The sequence below is a fragment of the Schistocerca americana genome, chromosome 2, assembly GCF_021461395.2.
Source record: "Schistocerca americana isolate TAMUIC-IGC-003095 chromosome 2, iqSchAmer2.1, whole genome shotgun sequence".
Taxonomy (NCBI): Eukaryota; Metazoa; Arthropoda; class Insecta; order Orthoptera; family Acrididae; genus Schistocerca; species Schistocerca americana.
Window position 1 is genome coordinate 571,934,295 of NC_060120.1, and position 20,243 is coordinate 571,954,537.

A 20,243-nucleotide genomic window follows, 5' to 3' on the forward strand; every position below is an offset into this window, starting at 1 on the left:
TAAAGTGTGTGTTATCTTTGTACCTTTGTTCTTTGACAGTCAGGTTTGGTTCTATGTTTGTGTTGCTCTGTGGAGTCTATACATGTGTTCAGTTAATGTGTATTAGTTGTAAGAATAAAGTGTACAGTTCATCACATCCAGTATACATCCTTTTATTGAAGAGGAAATCATAAATTTCCCACAATGGTGACCCAGAACTGTAAGATTATTTTATACAAGTGTATAGCTACAAACCGTTCGCAACATGGCTTCCACCAACTGCTCTTCTGTAAAAGAAGAAACTCAGACTCAACAGCAAGATTCTACTACAACATCTGCAATGACTGCAAGCAACAGAAATCACATTGCCAATAGGAACATCAAGATTACTCCTTTTGGCCTACAAGTGCTTAATTGTTGTTAATGGATGTGGAAGCCACCTTCTGTTTCCACGGCATTATGTTGGGCATGGAACAATTCACCATAGTTACTGCATAATTTGACTTAAGTGTTAGTGGACAACTAGCATACATATTCCATCAAAAGTCTTTTGCAGTTCTAAAGGAAACAAGTTTGCATCATTTTGTGCTGCTGCCACAATCACAGCTCCATAAGATCATTGATGGTAAGGCAAATGTCAGTGGTTCTCCCTCCCAAGTGCTCCATTCACTGTGTGTGCTGGCTGGACAGGTCCTACTGTCGGAACAATCTCTCAACCGTTATGGCTCCATTGTTTACTTCTGCATGTAGGGCTATTTTATTAGCCTTCACAGATCTTTCCAATAGATGAACTTGGACACAGAGCTGATGCTATTGCTACTGCTTGTACAGATGTTTCCACCGCTGTTACTGGGTTACAGGGGAGTTGTCAATTGATGACAGCACAAATCTTGGAGGTCCAAGCTCTCTGCAAGGAGGAACAGAGTTCCATCATGCTGTTGCATAAGGCCAATGCTTCATTGTATTGGCTGATCTCCACTATTTCCAAACAACTGAGAGTGGCCTCCAAACAGCTACATGACCTCCACTGTATGGCCCCTACATGAGACAAGTGTGTTGCTGATACACCCCCTCTTCCAGCGAACAGTGTGATAGTTGACAATGACCTTGGCCTCTGGCTGCTTTGGGAATTTCTGGTGCTTACAGACCCAGACTTGGCTATGTGTAACTGCTGCCATTTAACTAAACATTTCATTCCCACTACCCTTGTCATCCTGTCGCTGCAAAGCCAAGATGCCTGCTCCAAATAAGCTGCCTTCAGGTCAGTCAGAATTTAATAAGATTCTTTCCAATGGTTTCGTGGTTCAATCTCACAGTGCATGGAGTTTGCTACTATACATAGCAAAAAAAGAGGAATAGTTCCTGGCATTTGTGTGGTGATTACAGAGGGTTAAATGCCCGTACCATCCTGGTTGGATACCCTGTGCCAAACAGAGCTCATTCAACAGCAATGTGGTTGACATGTGCCCTCAGTGTTGCCAACTGCACCAAAGCTATTTTTCAGAGTCCAATGGCCAAGTAGGACAAACATAAAACTACCAATTACAACATCATTCAGACTTTTTGAACACAACACTATGTCTTTTGGTTTACATAATGCCACACAAACTTGGCAGCACTTTATGTATGAGGTCCTCCATGGGTTGCTGTTCACCTTTTGCGGTATGGATGATATTTTGATCTACTTGAAGAGCCATGATGAGCACCACCAACATTTTCATCAAGTGTTCAAGAGGTTACAGAATTTAAGTTTTGTAATAAATATAGAGAAATACACATTTGCCAGACAACAGGTTCAGTTTCTTGGATACATGGTCTCACATGCTGGTATTATGCTGCTGCCTGAAAAGGTGAATGACATTATGTAGCTGTCACCCATCTTCAAAGGTCTCCAGTATGTCCTACAAACATCATTTGCCTCACTTGGACGCCCTTCAAAATGTTATTAACCTCTTACTAACTAGCAAAAACTCATCAGGCAAACAACACATCCTGTGGACTTCCACAAGCTTAACTGGTTTCAACTCCATGAAGAATGCACTTGCTAACGCCACATTGCTCATACATGCAGTTGCGATGGCAGCCATTTCTTCAATGGTTGACACAAGCCAGATTGCCATGTTTTGCAGCAATGTGTTTAATCTTCCTGGCAACCTCTGGCATTTTTCTCAAAAGGTCTGTCACCACAACAGCAATGTTGGACTGCTTTTGATATGGAGCTGTCAGCTATCTACTTGGCCATCAAGCATTTCCGGGTGTGGCTTGAGGGACACTTTTTTTGCTGTGTTCATGAATCACAAGCCCCTTACATCAATGTTCCACTAAGTCATACAGTTCAGCTCCCTGTGTCAGCGTCAGCAGGCAGATTTCATTGCACAATTTACCACTGACATCTGACACATCTCTGGCCAGGACAACGTCACCACCAACGATTGCATTGATTGCAGCTATAGACTGGACTGGGATGCCTTGGCTGCTGATCAAGATCCAGATCCCTCCCTTCGTCAGTGTCACCATGATCCATAATCAAATGATTTTGGTCTTGAACTCCTTTCTCTGCAAGGTACTCACAGAAATGTATGGTTGCAAAAATGTTCACCCCCTTATTCTGGCTAAATGGCACCACTTCATTTTTTACATTTTTCACAACTTGTCTCACCCAGGTATCATGGATAGCACTAAATTAGTGACTGATAAGGTCATCTAGGCTGTGTTGCAAAGGGATTGTTGGCAGTGGTTGACACAAATGTCAGTCTTCAAAAACTGCTTGCCATGTTTCTGTTCCTCTCTCTTCTTTGCCTTCCCCTTCAGGAAGATTTTCACACATCCACTTGGATATTGTCGGCCTCCTTCCCCCCCTCTTATGGTTTCTGCTACCTAGTGACAATAATAGATTCATAAGGTGGCCTGAGGCTTTTCTGGTCACAAACATTTCTGCTCCCTCCATTTCCCAGACCCTGCTTACTTCTTGGTTTCATGATTTGGCACCCCTCAGATTATTGGTACTGACAAAGGTAGTCAATTTGGTTGCCTTTTGTTTGACAAGATTATGCATGTGTATGAGTGTGGTCACATTGGTACTATGAGCTACCACCTCACCAGTAATGGGATAGTAGGGCACCTTCACCATGCTTTAAAGATGGCCTTGACATGCAATTATGTTTCTTGGCTTCACACCTTAACTGTGGTTCTTTAAGACCTTCACACTCCTGTAAAAAGAGGGTATCAGTTGCTCTATGGTCCAGCTTGTCTACGAAGAGTTGCTGAGGGTCCCGGGTGAATTTTTCCCCCACCCCTCTTCCTGACCTTCATGTTGGAGACTTTGGACTCTTTTACAGTTGCTGAAGAAAACAAGAATAAATCTACATCATGGAGGTACAAATACTGACCAGGTTTGTTTTAATGACCACATTAATTCATGCCACACTTTGTTTTGAGCTGATTACATGGAACTGATTACATGTTAACTGATTGGCGCTGGTGCTGCATGAATACTTCAAGCAAAACTGAGCATACAACAGTGGCTCCATATGGGCTTTATATAGGTTTTGCTACAATGTTCTAATTGTTAAAAACAGAATTTAAAGAATTAAAAATAATATTGATAGATAACAGTACATTAAACAACAGTGAATAAATTATAAAATAAAATTACATTATATAATGTATGGAATTCATTATATAGCAGTCTCATTCAGAATAAAAATAGTCAGATATGTAATTATAACAATACATATTACATTTTATTGGATTATTCATAAAATACAGAATATAAATTGTTCCTTGCATGTTCCTTGTGCTGGAGCATGCCTTCGCCAGCACACCGGTCAACACTACAAAACATTGTAAACCAGGCACTGAACTAAACATGCCTATGACAAGAGAAGACCAAACATGCTCTCAGGACACATGCTGATAATGTCCCCTGGGCAGCATTGCATATAGGCCACCGCCACTGACCGACCTGTCAATAACTTGATCTCAGTACCTAAGTATGTCACATCGGGACTCAGTTTGTGTTCCATCTCAATACATCACATTGTGCTCTTGTCTCCCACAGTGATAGTCATCACCTCACACCTTAGGGAATGTTAGCCACTGCTTATAGTTGTGATATGGACATGGACAAGATTCAAGAATTAGTACATGTTATTCGATTGCTGTTAACCACAGAACTTCAGATTGGACATTATGGAAGTTAAGTACTCCATTTGGTTCCTGTAATAAAGTGTATTTTAACCACATGTACATCTTGAGTTGTAATGCGAGGAAACTGACCACCCACCTATAATAGCACCCTCTCCCCTTCCAACCAGGAGCCGCAAAACATTACACGAGAGCACAACCACAACAAATGGCAATGAGTTAGATCAACAAGTTTAGTTGCTTTTCAAGTGTTCGAGGTTGCTGCAGGAGAACTGTTGTTACACTGATTCTATTTGTTCATTTGTTCTTTTGTTGCATGTATTAAAGGAGGGGAGCTGCAGAACTAATCTATTACTATTTTTAAAGGCTTTTCACATTACTTTTCTATTTGTCTTTTCATATTTTGCTGTAATTTGTTGGCGTTAGAATGGCTACATTGCCCCCTGCTCTGGAAATAAATCAGATTTTTCAGTTTCAGAACCAGTAGATCACCACATTGCTGTCTACTGTACAGCAATTGCTTGCTGCACAAGCTGTGTTAGCTGCCCAACCATCCAACCAACCGATTCAACAAGTGCCACCAAACAACATCCCACCATTTCAGCATTTCAATGAAAAAGAAGAGGAACAGCTTGAATATCTCATCCAGCTCCAGGCCCACTGTCAAGTCCATTGAATTCAAGGTACTGTGAAATCTCATTATTTCCTGTCTATTGCAGGAACCCCTGTGTTTTGCTTAATTCAAAGGCTCTTCCCTACATTATCTCCAGACACACTCCCCTATGATGAAGTAGTGAGTGCATTAAGTCAGTATTACGAACAACAGATTCAGGTCATGGCAGCCAGATGTTTTGCCTTAAGAAAAAGCCAGAAGAGATGTACCATCAGTTGTATACTGATTACATTGTCCCACTATTTTTGAAGTGTAAATTAAAATGTGGTTGTAGCAACTTTTAAAGTGACTCGATGATCCGTGATGTGATCACATACAATGTCCCTGACAGCAGAATTAGGGAACAGATTCTCAAGTACTCAGATCCTTTGCTGCATCAAGTGTTGCAAATATTAGAACAAATTGATTCCAGCGCCACAGCTGCCAATACATTTGATCAGGTCCTGATTTGTCGGCTCGAGTCGCATCTCGCCTGCGACTGCCCTATTCAGCTGCCAGAAGGAGCACACACACAGATGCGCAGACAGCCTAGTAAACAAGCAGCCAGGCCTGTAAATCTAGTGAAGTCTTGTCATCACTGTTTTGCTCACTATAAGTGGCAAGATTCCTTGTCATGCAACATGACATTACTCATGTGAAAAGAAAGGTCATGTCCAGGCAGTTTGCTTGCAATGGCAAAAGAATGCCAATGCTGTCCTCTCTCACAACAACAGGTCTCATGCTTATTCTGTGTGTGCAGTGTTTTCAAAACCAACTACAGTTTCTAGCAGTAATCCAAGTAAGGTTGTGCCCTCATCTCACCCCAGTGGAGTGCGATGCCATTCCAACAAACTATTTGTAACATTACAAGTTTTTGGCCATCGCGTTGACTTCCAATTGGACACATGTGCTTCTGTAGCTTTGCTTAATCATGGTACATACAAACAGTTAGGTTCCCTACACCTATCAAAATCTAGCATGCACCTCAATGCATACAACAGACAGGAAATCCCAGTACTTGGACAGTGTAGTTTGCACGCCACTTGCAAATCACAGTAGGGCAGTGAAATTTACTGTGTTGCAATCAAGAGACAGTGAAACCATTTTTGGCTTAGATTCATTTGACTTGTTTGGCTGCATCGAAGACAATGTAGTCTCAGTGAGTGCTTTTAATCCAAAAGACAGTGCAGCTAGATTGTTTAAGGAATTTCCTGAACTCTTTTCTTGTGGACTTGGAAAAGCTAATAATTTTGTAGTGCACATTACCCCGAAAAACAATACACAGCTTAAGTTTTTACAGGCTCAGCCCATTCCCATTGCTTTACAAGACAAAGTACCCAGTGAATTAAAAGAATTGCAATACAATTGTGTGATTGCTCCATCACAAGCAATGACTGGGCAAGTCCATCGGTTTTGATGCCCAAGCCTTCTGATCAAATTCACATTGACTTGGCAAAACTACAGTCAGTCCACAGCCAATAATTGACACTTATCTGTTGCCTCACCCTGAGGAACTTATGGACAGGCTTGGCGCAGGCCATTACTTTTCTAAGACAGATTTGCATGATGCTTATTTGCAGATACCACTAGATAAAGACTCACAGAAAGTGTTTGTTATTAAGACACACTTAGACCTGTTCAAGTATTTGCGTTTGCTCTTTGGCAGTGCCTCCACACCCACCATTTTTTATGTTACTTGGTACAGCTGACTACTCAAGTGCTGTTCTGTTCGAACTACCTGGGCAATATTCTCATCTCAGGTCATACGCCAGAGGAGTACATTGCCAATTTGCGTACTCTTTGCTGAGTGTTGTCAAATGCAGGACTCAAATGTCATCTCGAAAAGCGTTACTTTATTCAGACAGAACTACAATACTTAGGTCATGTGATCAACAGTCAGGGTGAGTACTACCCTCAAATCTCATTTACTTGCAATTCATGACGTGGCTGTTCCTCACAATGTATCTGAACTGCAGTCAGTGAGTGCTAGGCAAGTTGGCATACCATACTACGTACCTTTCATTATGAATGCTTCACATATCATAGCTCCATTGCAACACTTACATCAGAAAAATGTGCCTTTTGTGTGGACCAAAGAGTGTCACAATGCATTTCAGAAACTGAAAAATGCCTTGCTCAGTGACAGATGTTTAGTACACTTTGATCCTGCCAAACCAGTGATTTTGCAAGTAGATGCTTGCTCTTATGGAATCAGTGCTGTGCTTTTGCACTGAATTGGTGTCAAAGACAGATCTGTTGCTTTTGCCTCAAAGTTATTAACTAAAACTCATTGCAATTATTCACAAACTGAAAAAGAAACTCCTGTTATTGTATATCGTGCGACAAAATTCCATCACTATCTGTATGGTCACAAGTTCTATTTAGTGACAGATCACAAGCCTTTGCAGTCCTTGTTTCACCCATCAGAGCCGGTTCCTTCACATATTGCTCAAAAATTGCAACAGTGGGCTTTGCTTCTCCCCCAGAATCAGTACGAACTGGTGTACAGATCTATAGCACAGCATTGTTTCCGATCAGCCCCGACTCTGATTTTGATTCCTCTGATGCATCTTGTTGCCAGATTGACATGCAGGCCTCTGAATTGCTGCAATCTTTTCCACTGAATTACAGAAAAACTGCACAGGGCATGGAAGGGGACCGTAATCTGATGATTCTGTTACACTACATTCACATGTCTTGGCCTTGCTCATTGAACAGTATTCAGAACTCAGTAGTGTGCCGATACTTTGCTCATCGGCATAACCTTTCAGTACAACAAGGTGTGCTCTTAGTACACTCTTGACAGTGGACAATCACATGTGCTCGTTCTCACAATGTTGCAAAAGGATGTGTTACAGCTGTTTCACCAAGGACACTGGGGAACTGTTCACACTAAACAGTTAGTGCGCTGGCACTGTACTTGGCAGGGCATGGACACCTACACTGAACAGATGATGGCACAGTGCCGTGCATGCACGGAAAACCAGTCTGCTCCATCACAGACATTCTCAGCTTGGCTTAAGACTCAATACCCACGGCAACAAGTGCACATAGACTTTGCAGGACCATTTTGGAACACTCGTTGGCTCATAGTGGTAGACTCTTTTAGCAAGTTTCCATTTGCAGTGCCTATGAAGTCTATCATATCACATAACATTAAGCAAGTGTTGTTCTCAATTTTTTGCATTTGAAGGATTGCCTGAAGTTATTGTTATGGAAATAGACCTCAGTTCACATCAATTACTTTGAACAGTTTTGTGAATGAAATGGCTTTCACCATCTAACAAGCGCTCTGTTTCACCTCAGTCCAATGGAGAAGCAGAATGCTTTGTACACACTTTCAAACAACAGATGGTAAGCTTCACACCTTTCACACATGGGAACAGGCACTGCAACTCTTTCTCACCTCCTATCACTCCCACTCATGTGTCGGATCATCACTGGTGGACCTTCTGCATGGCCGCTGTCATCAAACGCTGCCTCACTTGCTGCACCCACCATGGCATCCAGCATTGCCGATGGTCCACAAGTATCGCTTTGCACCAGGTTCTCTATAGGGTTTTTGGCCAACGTCAGTGATGGGAATGGGGAGAGATCTAGAAACACACTGGCACAAATATGTATCTAACTGCAGGTCCTGATGGTTCGTAGTACCATCACCAGAATCAAATTTGCATTTGTTGTTTGCCACATGATTCTGCTGTTCTTCTTTCTCAGATTCAGAACCTCTAGGGGCCACCCATCCTTCACAGCCGTGCACTGGTGCCATCATGAAACCGCAGAACAAGTCAGTGGCTGTCTTACCCTCATCTCTGCTGTTGCTACTACCTGAATCAATGGACTTGCATGTGCCATTGTTGTCATTGTCCCAGGAGATGCCCTCAGGACTGAATGTGTATCCTGAGCAGTGTTTTTTGGAGGATGCTCCTCTGCTCTCACAAGCCAGATGGCGGGGTACAGCCAGGAGTACACCATCCTCCACAAGTACGGCTCCCAGCTCATCACTACATCCAGCTTCCTGCATCCCCTCCCTCCCCCCGCCCAGCCATTGTCATTCACATCTCCAGTACATCACAATGGTGCAGCATTTTGAGGGGGAAGAATGTGCTGGTGAACACCTTCACCAGCATACTAGTCAGCAATAACAAAAATTGTATAACAGGCACTAAACTAAGCATACCTATGACAAGAGAAGACCAAGACATGTCCCCAGGCTACATGCTGATAACACCCTGGGCCGCATGCACATAGGCTGCCACTGCCAACCGAGCTGTCTTAATATCTCAATATCTTAAACTCAGAATCTCAGTACGCCACTTCAGGACTCAGTCTGCATTGCATCTGAATAGTGCTCTAGTTTTCCACAGTGATAATCATCACCTTGCACCTTAGCTAGCAGTGAGGAAATGTTAGTCATTGTATGCAGTTGTGATATGGACACGGACAAGATTCAAGAATTAGTACAGGTTATTTGATTGCTGTTAACCAACTTCAGATTGGACATCACTGAAGTTAAGTACTCCATCTGGTTCCTGTAATGAAGTATATTTTAACCACATGTGCATTTTGTGTTGTAGCGGTTGTAGTGAGAGGAAACCGGCCACCACCTATCATACCACCCTCTCCTCATCCAGCCAGGAACCACAAAACGTTATGAGAGGGCACAATTACAACATTCCTAGTTGGGATGAGTTGGTTTACTTTCATAAGCAGCTTTAAATCACCCTGACTACTGTCAAACGACTGACAGCTCCTGCAAATTGGTGTGTTGTAAGAGCTCCTGAGAGTCATGTACCTGTGATACCTATATGGAGATATCTAATGTACTATCCTCTGCCATGGATCCTGTCTCCTCTGCAGGAAGTACAGGGTCAGTCATTCCTGTCCTCTTGACTGTGAGAGGCATGCCAATCGTTGATCTAGGTGTCCTGCACAAGGTGGACAGGGACCAGGGAGGACTCAGGGTGTTGTACCGATCCCCCTAACAAACAAGTCTGTGGTGCTGTCTTTCAGTTAAACTGAAACTTACCCAGTGGGACTCACTTCAAGTGTTTTAGCGGTCTATTAATCATCGGCAGTTTAAACATATGATAAATGATGGTATCTCTTAGGGAAATGACAGAAAAGTGCACCAGGTGCACTCAGTGTGTATGCCTGGGGGCCTCATTTGACATGTTGAAGAGGTTATTCCAGCAATCAATAAGGGAACAAACTGAAACCAACTGCAGATTGTGGCACACACTGGAACAAATGGTGCCTGTCGTTTGGGGTCTGAGGTCATTCTTGTGTCATTCCAGTGACTGGCAGAGAAGGTTCAGAAGACCAGCCTTGATCATGGAGTTTCAACAAAGCTCATAATTTGCAGCATTGTCTCCAGAACTGATCATGGGCATTTGGATATGAGTTGAGTAGAAAGACTGAACCAGAGACTTTGAAAGTTCTGTGACAAGCTAGACTGTGACTTTGTGGGCTTGTGCCATAAGGTTTGAGAATAGCTGAAGGATCCCCCTAAATGGGGCACCAGGGGTGGGTATAAAATGATAATTGGATCCTTCTATCCCCCACCAGTCTCATCTCCTGATGTAACCAAAAACTTCAGAGAAAACTTCAGTTCACTTGAACGTAAGTTCTCCAATCACACTACAACCGTTGGTGAAGACTTTAAATCATCCAACAATTAATTGGGAAAATTACAATTCTGTTAGTTGTGGTCATGATAAGACATCCTCTGAAACTTTACTAAATGCTTTCTCTGGAAACTATCTTGAACAGATAGTTAAGAACCCTATTCATGGTAGAAATATATAGGATCTAATGTCAACAAATGGACCTGACCTCTTTGAGGATCCCCACATCGAAACTGGTGTCAGTGACCATGACACGGTTGTGCAACAATGATTACCAAAGTACAAAGGAGAACTGAAACAAGCAGAAAGATATACATCTTTATCGGACTAGATAAAAAATCAGTAACATCATATCTCAATGAGGAACTTGAAACTTTCAGCATAGGTCAAGAGCATGAAGAGGAACTCTGCCTCAAGTTTAAGAAAACAGTTGACCATGCACTGATAGGTATGCACCCAGTAGAACAGTTCATAATGGGAGGTATCCTCCATGATATACAGTCACTGTAAGGAAACTTCAAAAGAAGCAGAGATTACTATATAATAGGTGTAAAACAGAGCATAGGGCTATAGATAGGGAGATGCTGAAAGAAATTCATTTGGCTGTCAAGAGAGCAATGCATAATGCCTTCAATGACTGCCATAGCAGAATACTGTCAAATGCCATTTCACAAAAATCTCAAAAAAATTCTGGTCATATATAAAGAGGGAGCAAAGTTAGTGTCCAGTCCCTAGTGAATGAGACAGGAACTGAAATTGAGGGCAGCAAAGTAAAAGCTGAAATGTTTAACCCAGTTTTCAAATGTTCCTTTACAAATGAAAACCCATGAGAACTGCCCCAATTTAATCCTTGTACCACTGAAAAACTGAATGAAATAAGTATTAGTGTCAATGGTGTTGATAAATAATTGAAATCATTAAAACTGAAGAAAGCTCCAGGTTCTGATGGAATCCCTGTCAGATTCTAAAATGAATTTGCAGCTGAGTTAGCCTCTGTTCTCACTATAATCTATCATACATCCCTCAAACAAAAAACTGGGGCCAATTCTTGGAAAAAGGCACAGATCATCTGCAAGAAGGGTAGCAGAATGAATTCACAAAACTACCATGCAATATCCTCGACATCGTTTTGTTGTAAAATCTTAGAACATATTCTGAGCTCAAACATAATGAGATATCTTGAACAGAATGACCTCCTCAAAGCCAATAGCACATCAATCATGTGAAACCTAACTTACACTTTTTTCACTTGACATGCTGAATGCTTTGGATCAAGGCAACCAGGTAGATGCATTGTTTCTTGATTTCTAAAAAGCAAATTTCTCAGTGCTATACCTACGCTCATTGTCACAGGTATGGTCATATAGGGTATCAAGTGAAATTTATGACTAGATTGAGGACTTTTTGGTAGCAAGGACACAGCTTGTTATCTTGGATGGAGAGTCAATGTCAGATGTAGAGGTAACTTCGAGTATGCCCCAGGGAAGTGTGTTGGGACCCTTGCTGTTCATGTTGTATATTGATGATCTTGGAGACAGTATTAATCGTAAAATGAGGCTTTTGCTGATGATGCAGTTATCTATATTGAAGTATTATCTGAGAGAAGACGCGTAAATATTCAGTCAGATCTTGATAAGATTTCAAAATGGTGCAGAGATTTGCAACTTGCTCTGAACATTCAGAAATGTAAAACTGTGCACATCACAGAATGAAAAAAACATAGTATCCTATTACAACAATACCAATGAGTCACTGTTGGAATCAGCCAACTCATACAAACCTGGAGTTAACACTTTGTAGAGATGTGAAATGGAATGATCACATAGGTTCACTCATGGATAAAGCAAGTGATAGACTTCAGTTTATTGGTAGAACACTGACGAAGTGCAATCAGTCTATAAAAGAGATTTCACACAAATCACTCATGTGACCCATCCTAGAATACTGATCAAGTCTATGAGGCCCATAAGAGATAGGACTAAAAGGGGATACTGAATGTATACAGAGAAGGGCAGCATGAATGATCACAGGTTTGTTTAATCAATGGGAGAGTGCCACAGAGATACCAAAGGAACTAAAATGGTAGACTCTTGAAGACAGATGTAAACTATCCCAAGAAACTCTGTTAACAAAGTTTCAATAACCAGCTTTAAGTGATTACTCTAGGGATGTACTACAACCCTCTACATATCACTTGCTCAGGGACTGTGTGGATAAGATTATAATAATTACTGCTCACACAGAGACATTGAAACAATCATTCTTCCTGCACTCCATCTGTGAATGGAACAGCAAGAAACCCTAATAACTGGTACAATGGGATATACCCTCTGCCATGCAACTCACAGTGGTTTGCAAAGTATAGATGAAGATGTAGATGTAGACGAAGACGTTTCCTATCTTTAATAAAAATGTACTTCATTTTAGTAAAACAATTTTTTTTTCAAAATTGAGTTGGGCACACAGGATATGTTTAGCAATTTCATGGTTACCCTTGTATTGCAATTAGATTTTCTTCTTTTTTTAATTGCATTAGTTTTAAACTATACAGGATGAAGAGAATTTCATGCACTCGGACTTCGCAGGGTGATTCCTCACATACTAGCAATACAAATATGTCTCTCATAAAATTTCATCCTGCACATATTTCTGGTGGTAAATGGATGTTAAAGACAGACAATTTGGCAACACTGTAATCACATACATGGTAACTATATCTGTTAGCAAATTGCAGCAGCACTGTGCAGCTGGTGCAATGGATAGTGTTTTGGGTGACCATGCAGGAGGTTGAGTGTTTGACTCTGGGTCATGGCATATTTGATTTTATTTTTCAGGTTCATTCTGCCATATAATCCTTTAGTATATACCATTTATCAAGCCACCTGTATCTGACATTTATATAGTGCAGTGTTTTGTAATGCTGAAGATAATGAAAATGTGATCAGGCACAGTTGAAACTAATAGAATAGCTACAAAAACAATATAAGTTTGGAGATGCTAATGATGACTGCACGGTTAAATAACTTAACATCTACTAGTTACTTATACTACATGTGGTATGTCTGCTCATATATAACACACACTAGCAACCAGTGACAATAATAATTTCCATATTAATGACCACATGACATTTACAAATGAATATGTTGTCCTCAAAGCAGATGCCCAAAGCAACCCCTACTGCATGTCAAAACATTGTGCAGTCTGCTGGATCATACAGCTCTGGACTCATCGCAACATGGCTGCATCCACAGATACAAGAGCAGCACAAACATGCATTGTCAGTTCTTCCACGTGCCAGTGAAGTAGAACACACAGGAAGAAATCCAGGTGATTTAGGTCAGATGAACAAGGAGGCCATACAACTGGACCACCCCATCCAAGCCATTTTCCTGGAAATGTTCTGTCTAAATACTGTCACACATTAATTCCAAAGTGTGGAGGTGCACCATCATGTTGGAAGAACCTCTGCCAAACATGAAGTTGTACATCTTCCAGTGCATTGGGCAAACAGCTTGAGTGGAATGCACAATCAGTCAACCGGTCAGGCAATGAGCAGGGACCCAAATTCCCATCTTCCAATTTCCACCCCAGAGGTTAATGCCAAAGTGAACTTTACAGTTATGGGTGACGTGCGGGTTAATGTCACATCAATGGTGGGCATTGTGCACACTGAAGACACTATCACAAGTGAATGCTGCTTCTTCTGACTATATTGTACTGTTTATGAAGTTGTGGTTGGCTTCCTATTGTTGCTGGAACCATTCACAAAATTGCAACCACAGACAACATCTACGGGATGCAGGTGTTGTGTTAAAGAAAAATGATAGGAGTGCAGCCCATGCTCGTACAGCACATCAACGACCATGTGTTGTGAGACACCAAGCTGCCTTGCTATGCTAAATGTACTCTGCTGGGATTCTTTGTGTATGACTTCCAGAATAGCTTCCTCAGAAGCTGGAGTACGGCGAGTCTGTGGAGGACCTCCGTCATGCAATGGTGGAAGAAGAGAGCCTGTCTCTTGAAGGTGAAGCTCCAGATGATGAAACACATTTTTATCTGGATGATGTCAACCAGAATAGCAAGCAGAAAAATCATGAGCAGAAACACCAGCCCAGTTATCAAATGCACCAAGGACTAGAAGCATATTCACATATTCGTCATTTGTGCATGTCATACATCTGCCACACTGTTTTAGGATTACAGAAGAAGAAACTACGATATGTGTGTGTGGATGTACATGGAGTCTGTCACAGGTGCATTACTCCATTACCAGCTAGTCCGTGTCTGGTGAACAGCACATGCAGTATAAACTTGTCATTAGTCACAGCAGGCTGTTCCACCTAACATGTATCACCTCTCTTACAGCTTTTGTTCTGCGTGACTCATATTGACACTGCTAATTGTGTAACAGTCATTTAAGAATTATTCTTTTTTCCTAATAGTAATGGACATCATGTTTCCACATTTCCATCATCATCATCAACAACAACAACAACAACAATAATAATAATAAGGCATCTGCTCCACATGTCAGTGGCTGCCTCAACCAACCTCCTGATCTGGAAAGTCAGGTTGTACTTGGCAGCATGTCATATATCTAACTACTAAACATCATGATGGTACAACAAGAAAAATCTCATTACCCCGGGCCCCAGTCAATAGACTGTGACCGTCATGAGCATCGGATTTCAGGGGCTCACAGACATCATGAGAAGAATCGGAGCTTCTCAAACTCCCTCACGACCAAATGCAAACACTACATCGGCACACTCAACTGATGAAGACAGGAAAGATGAAACAACTCACAGACACTCTCGAAAAATTTCAAATCAAAATATGTGCACTGCAAGAAACATGATTCACAGACGAAGACCATTTCAACATGGAGAACTTTAGAATATACAAAGGAAAACCATCAAGACAATTGAAAAACCTATGGCTTTTTAACACAGGATTTGCAGTATACAAGTCCATCACGGACAGCATAATCAACTTTTCATCACCAAACGAAAGAATCAGCACCATCACAGTGAAATCAGCCAACAAATCCTACACAATAATCAATGCACATGTACCGACTAATGACTACAACAGGACAAACTCGGACGAAATTGATGACTTCTGGACAACAGTGGAAGAAACTATCAGGAAAACTCCTGCACATAGAGTCAGAATAATACTGGGAGACTTCAACGCTAAACTCAGAAAAGAAAAGACGTACCACAGGAAAACATACTCCACACAAGGACACAAACAAAAATGGAAAACACCTGATAGACTTTTTCAAAAGCCACGAACTCGGCATTATGTCAACAAAATTCAAGAAACCAACATGGGAACTTACCACATGTAAATTCCCCAGCAGAAAGCATGAACTAAAAATCGACCATGTAATAGTCCAGAAAGACTCACAAAAAGAAATTTTGAACATAGACACACATAAAGGCTACTTCAACTCAGACCACCACCTACAATAGATCAGGATTCGTCTTTTGCCCAATAAAAGCTCCAGAAGAACAAAATTGTTAGACCAGATCCAGAATACCTTACTTTAAACCAGACATAAATATTAGACCAAATTAAAATGGAGAAAAAGACAGACTGGACACAACTTTCAGTAATAATCTGAGACGCCATGAAACTAGCACAAGCATAGCGTACAAGGAAAAACTGTTGGTGAAACCACACATGTGACCAAGCTATTGACCAATGAATCAGTGCATGGTAAAAATTTAGTAGCCATAAATCCCAAGAGAATTGTATGAACTTCCTGAAAACACAGAAACAATCAAGCAAAATCATTCGCAGTGAAAAACGACAGTATGATAAACGGCGACTGACGCAGATCAAATCGGACTTCACGAAGAACAATACAAGAAACTTCTACAGAACATTCAGAGAAAATATGACTGAATATCAACCACCCAACTTGTGCTTCAGAAGACTGGATGGAACCATAGAAACCAATACCAAAAACAATTGTGACATTCTGGCAAGTACTTTGAAAAACTCCTCTACACAGACCCCCCTATGGAAGAAATGATGACAGAAACAAGCACATACAATCCAGATAGTGAACCTCCAACCCTAGAAGAAGTTAAAGAAATCAAGTCACTCAAGAATCATAGAGCACCAGGAGAAGATGGCATCATCATGGAAATCTGGAAGATACAAGACCCAGAACCCACCAAAAACATCCACAGGATCTTGGAAGATATCTGGAAGACCATGAAAATTCCTGACGACTGGAAAACTGCCCTGATTCACCCACTACACATAAAAGGTGACAAGACTGACCTGAACAACTACAGAGGAATATCTCTACTACCGGTCACATACGAGACCCTCTATAAAGCTTTAATAAGCAGACTAGAATGCCAGACTGACCACTTGATTGGGGAATAGCAAGCAGGCTTCCGTAAAGGGCGGTCTTGTGTGGAACAAATTGGAACCTGAAAATGATTTTACAACACAAACAGAACCTTATCATTACCTTTGTCAACTTCAGAAAGGCGTATGACTCTATCGATTGGAAAACTCTCTTCAAAATTCTCGCAGAATACAAAGTAGACAACAAAACATGGACTACCATAGACCAAACCTTGACCAATACGACCTCCAAAGTAAAGTTCTGTGGGGAACTATCAGAGACCTTTGAAATTCACACAGGTATCTGACAAGGCAACGGCCTCTCACCTCTCCTTTTCAATCTAGTGTTATATAAGGTAATAAAAGAATGGGAAACATCACAACAGGGTATAAGCTTAGGAAACCTACAGATTAAATGCCTGGCTTTTGCAGACAACTTGGCGATTGTCACAAAAGGTATAAATGAAACAAAAGTTGCTATTGAAAAACTACACAAAATTGCTTCCAAAACTGGACTACAGATCCCTTACAAAAAGACACAGTTTATGAGCACAGAGAAACTCTCATCTCTGAACACAAAGTACGGCATGATTTACAAAATGGCAAACTTCAAATACCTTGGTGACACACTGCAAACGAGCAGACATAACGGAAACTCAAATGAAGAAAGAAAAACTAAACTGGACAAGGCATACAAAGTAGTGTGGCATCACTACAACAAGAAGTCTATCTCACAAAAAGCCAAATTATGCCACTACGAAATGGTGGAGCTCCCCGAGATACTATATGCAGCAGAGGCCACACTAATCCTAGGGCATACACGTATCAGACAACTAGAAAAAGTACAACAGAAAATACTTAGGAAAATATTTGACACAACTAATAACAATGTTTATTGGCCACTCACATACACTGAGCCTGCAGCAGTGTGGAGGATGGAGGAGGTGCAGCCTGCAGTGACTACAATCTGTTTACTCAAGTCTGAAACACGGAATTAACCCATATATTCTTCTGATTGAAACAGGTACTGTGTCTTGGTGTGAGTGTATCAAAATTTCCTAGTTACCATTTACAGATCATTTCCTGACAAGCCAAGCAGTTCTGAAATCTCTGTTACCCCTGTAATGAGCTCAATGATCATCACAGAGTACTATAAAATCCTTGTGCGGCTAGGGGAAAGCAACAGGGTAAATGTGATATGGATCTCTAGTAACACAGGAATTAGTGGCAATGAATGAGAGATGGACCTGCTAGGGTAAGGAGAATGACTATAGTGTATTTGAAACTGTTCACAGGAGAGCTTCTGTAAAGTTTGGAGGTAGGAGACGAGGCACTGGCTGAAGTAAAGCTGTGAGGATGAGGCGTGAGTCGTGCTTGGATAGCTCAGTTGGTAGAGCACTTGCCCGCGAAAGGCAAAGGTCCCGAGTTCAAGTCTCGGTCCAGCACACAGTTTCAATCTGCCAGGAAGTTTCATATCAGCACACACTCCGCTGCAGAGTGAAAATCTCATTCTGTATAGTGTATTTGTTGGACCAGAACCTGCTGTCCAAATCATTGTTAAGGTAATGGTAAAATCTAAATTACGTAGACAGATTGGGAGGCAGCAAACAGAACATTGGACTAAAACCCCAAAACATAAATGTGAAAAGCTAATTAATGATGCAACCATGATTAAAGAGAACTTTTATAATCCTGAGCTTGAAGATGAGGCAGATTAAACTCGTGGCAGGTTGAATGAGTGGCCATGGGAATTTCAAGAAACACCTGTACATGGTGGATGCAGGGAAAGAAGTCCATAAGTGTAGACTAAATGATACTTCATCACAGTTACTGTTTCTATGTGAAACACTGGAGATGGAGGTAAGAAATCAAATGAAATGCAATTACTCCAGCAAAAAAAATGCAATTACTCCTCCATAAGCCACTGGAGACCACAGGTCCCATATCACGAAAAGCTCAAAAACTATACCAAACAATCTCTGACATTTTGTCAGTGGATTTAGAGTTCACTCTGTATATAACTCATTTTGCAAAGATTCAAGAATTAAATTGGGGTGGTATTTCTAGATTTCCTTTTGTAAAGGAACACATAAATGGAGTTCAGTATTACAATGTTTGTTTCCTGCCCTCAGTTTTATTTCTTGTGTCATCTATGAGTGCCTGGTTATGGACCACCTTAACATATAACTGCACATTCTTTGGGTTTTGTTAGAGCTCTTTTTGTAAGATTCTGCTCCACTAGTCACTTAAGGCTTCACACATTGTCCATCTGACAGACAAACATATAGTATCATATCCATATGCTTTGTTTTATGCCGCTTGTGGACTAGTCACTTTATCTTTAGGATTTTATTTATGAAAATTGTATACAGGAGGATCTCTCCAATTGTTAACCGGTTTATTAGGTACACATTTATCCAGAGCTTGGTCAACAATTCTTCTAAATTTCAATTGAGTTTCTCTACATGCTCTTACCCAGAGCTGTCTTTTAAACTACGCTATGGGACTTGATATTACTGTCCTTTTTTTTTTTTAGTTTACTGAACTTGTAAATCTTTCTCCTTGGTTTAGTTGTTCTTTTTATTTTTGTAGTCACTGCTGCTACAACTGAATCATGGTCAATAATACAACTTGCAATGTGAGCATTACAAAGAGTTCAAGTTTATTTGTGGATACAAGATGTAATATATTTCTTCCATGGGTGGGCTCCTGAACATTGTGCTCTAAATAGTGTTCAGAGAGAGTGTATCATTTTATATTGCAGAATATCTTGTCACACTCATCACTTACAAAAATCTTATTGGCCCAATCAACTGCTGGAGCTTAAAGTCTTCTTCAATGACAGCAATATGATTGGGGAAATTATGTACTAGCAAACTGAGATTTTTTCTAAGGTTTCTTGTTACCTCTGTGAGTGTGTTTAGTGATCTATGAGAGAACTGAATTGTAAGTTTTTGCCCACCCTCAATACTGAATCTGGCCCAAATTATCTTGCAAGCAGCTTCAGTTTCTGTCTTGGTGTATTTGTTTTTCCTGTCCACTGCAACAAATACATCATACCTGTTTTCCACTATCCTATCCTTTCAATATGCACTCATATTTAAACCAAAAATGTCACTTCTGTCAATTCTCAGTTTTAGCCAGCTTCACTGCTTTTTACAGATGCTTCAAAGTCTGGCTCTTTGTTGCAACTGCTTTGGTAGCTGATGACAAGGATTATGATAGTCTCTTTTGTGTGAGTGTGTGTGTGTGGGGGGGGGGGGGGAAGGGGGGAGGGATGACATATCTTTTGGTCTTACACTAATGTTTCAGAGTATCCTGCAACTGTCAGGCTCTGGATCAGACAGAGAGTGCTCAAATCTAAGAAACCCTTCTGTGTACTCCACACACAGTCAGCTCCTCGGGTAGCAGTCTCTGATGTGTTGTGCAACCGCGACCTATTTAGGGGGACTTTACAATTTTCTCCT

The 20,243-nt window shown here is 41.0% G+C and overlaps 1 protein-coding gene and 1 non-coding gene across 4 annotated transcripts in view; one reads left to right on the forward strand and one right to left on the reverse strand.

The window, feature by feature from the left end:
* Positions 1-20,243, reverse strand: part of LOC124595801 — a 285,104-nt gene that overhangs the window by 5,292 nt on the left and 259,569 nt on the right. The gene's annotated exons all lie outside the window — the stretch shown is intronic.
* On the forward strand, positions 18,148-18,222 carry Trnas-cga. Its single transcript has one exon. It is a non-coding gene; the product is annotated as a tRNA-Ser (tRNA).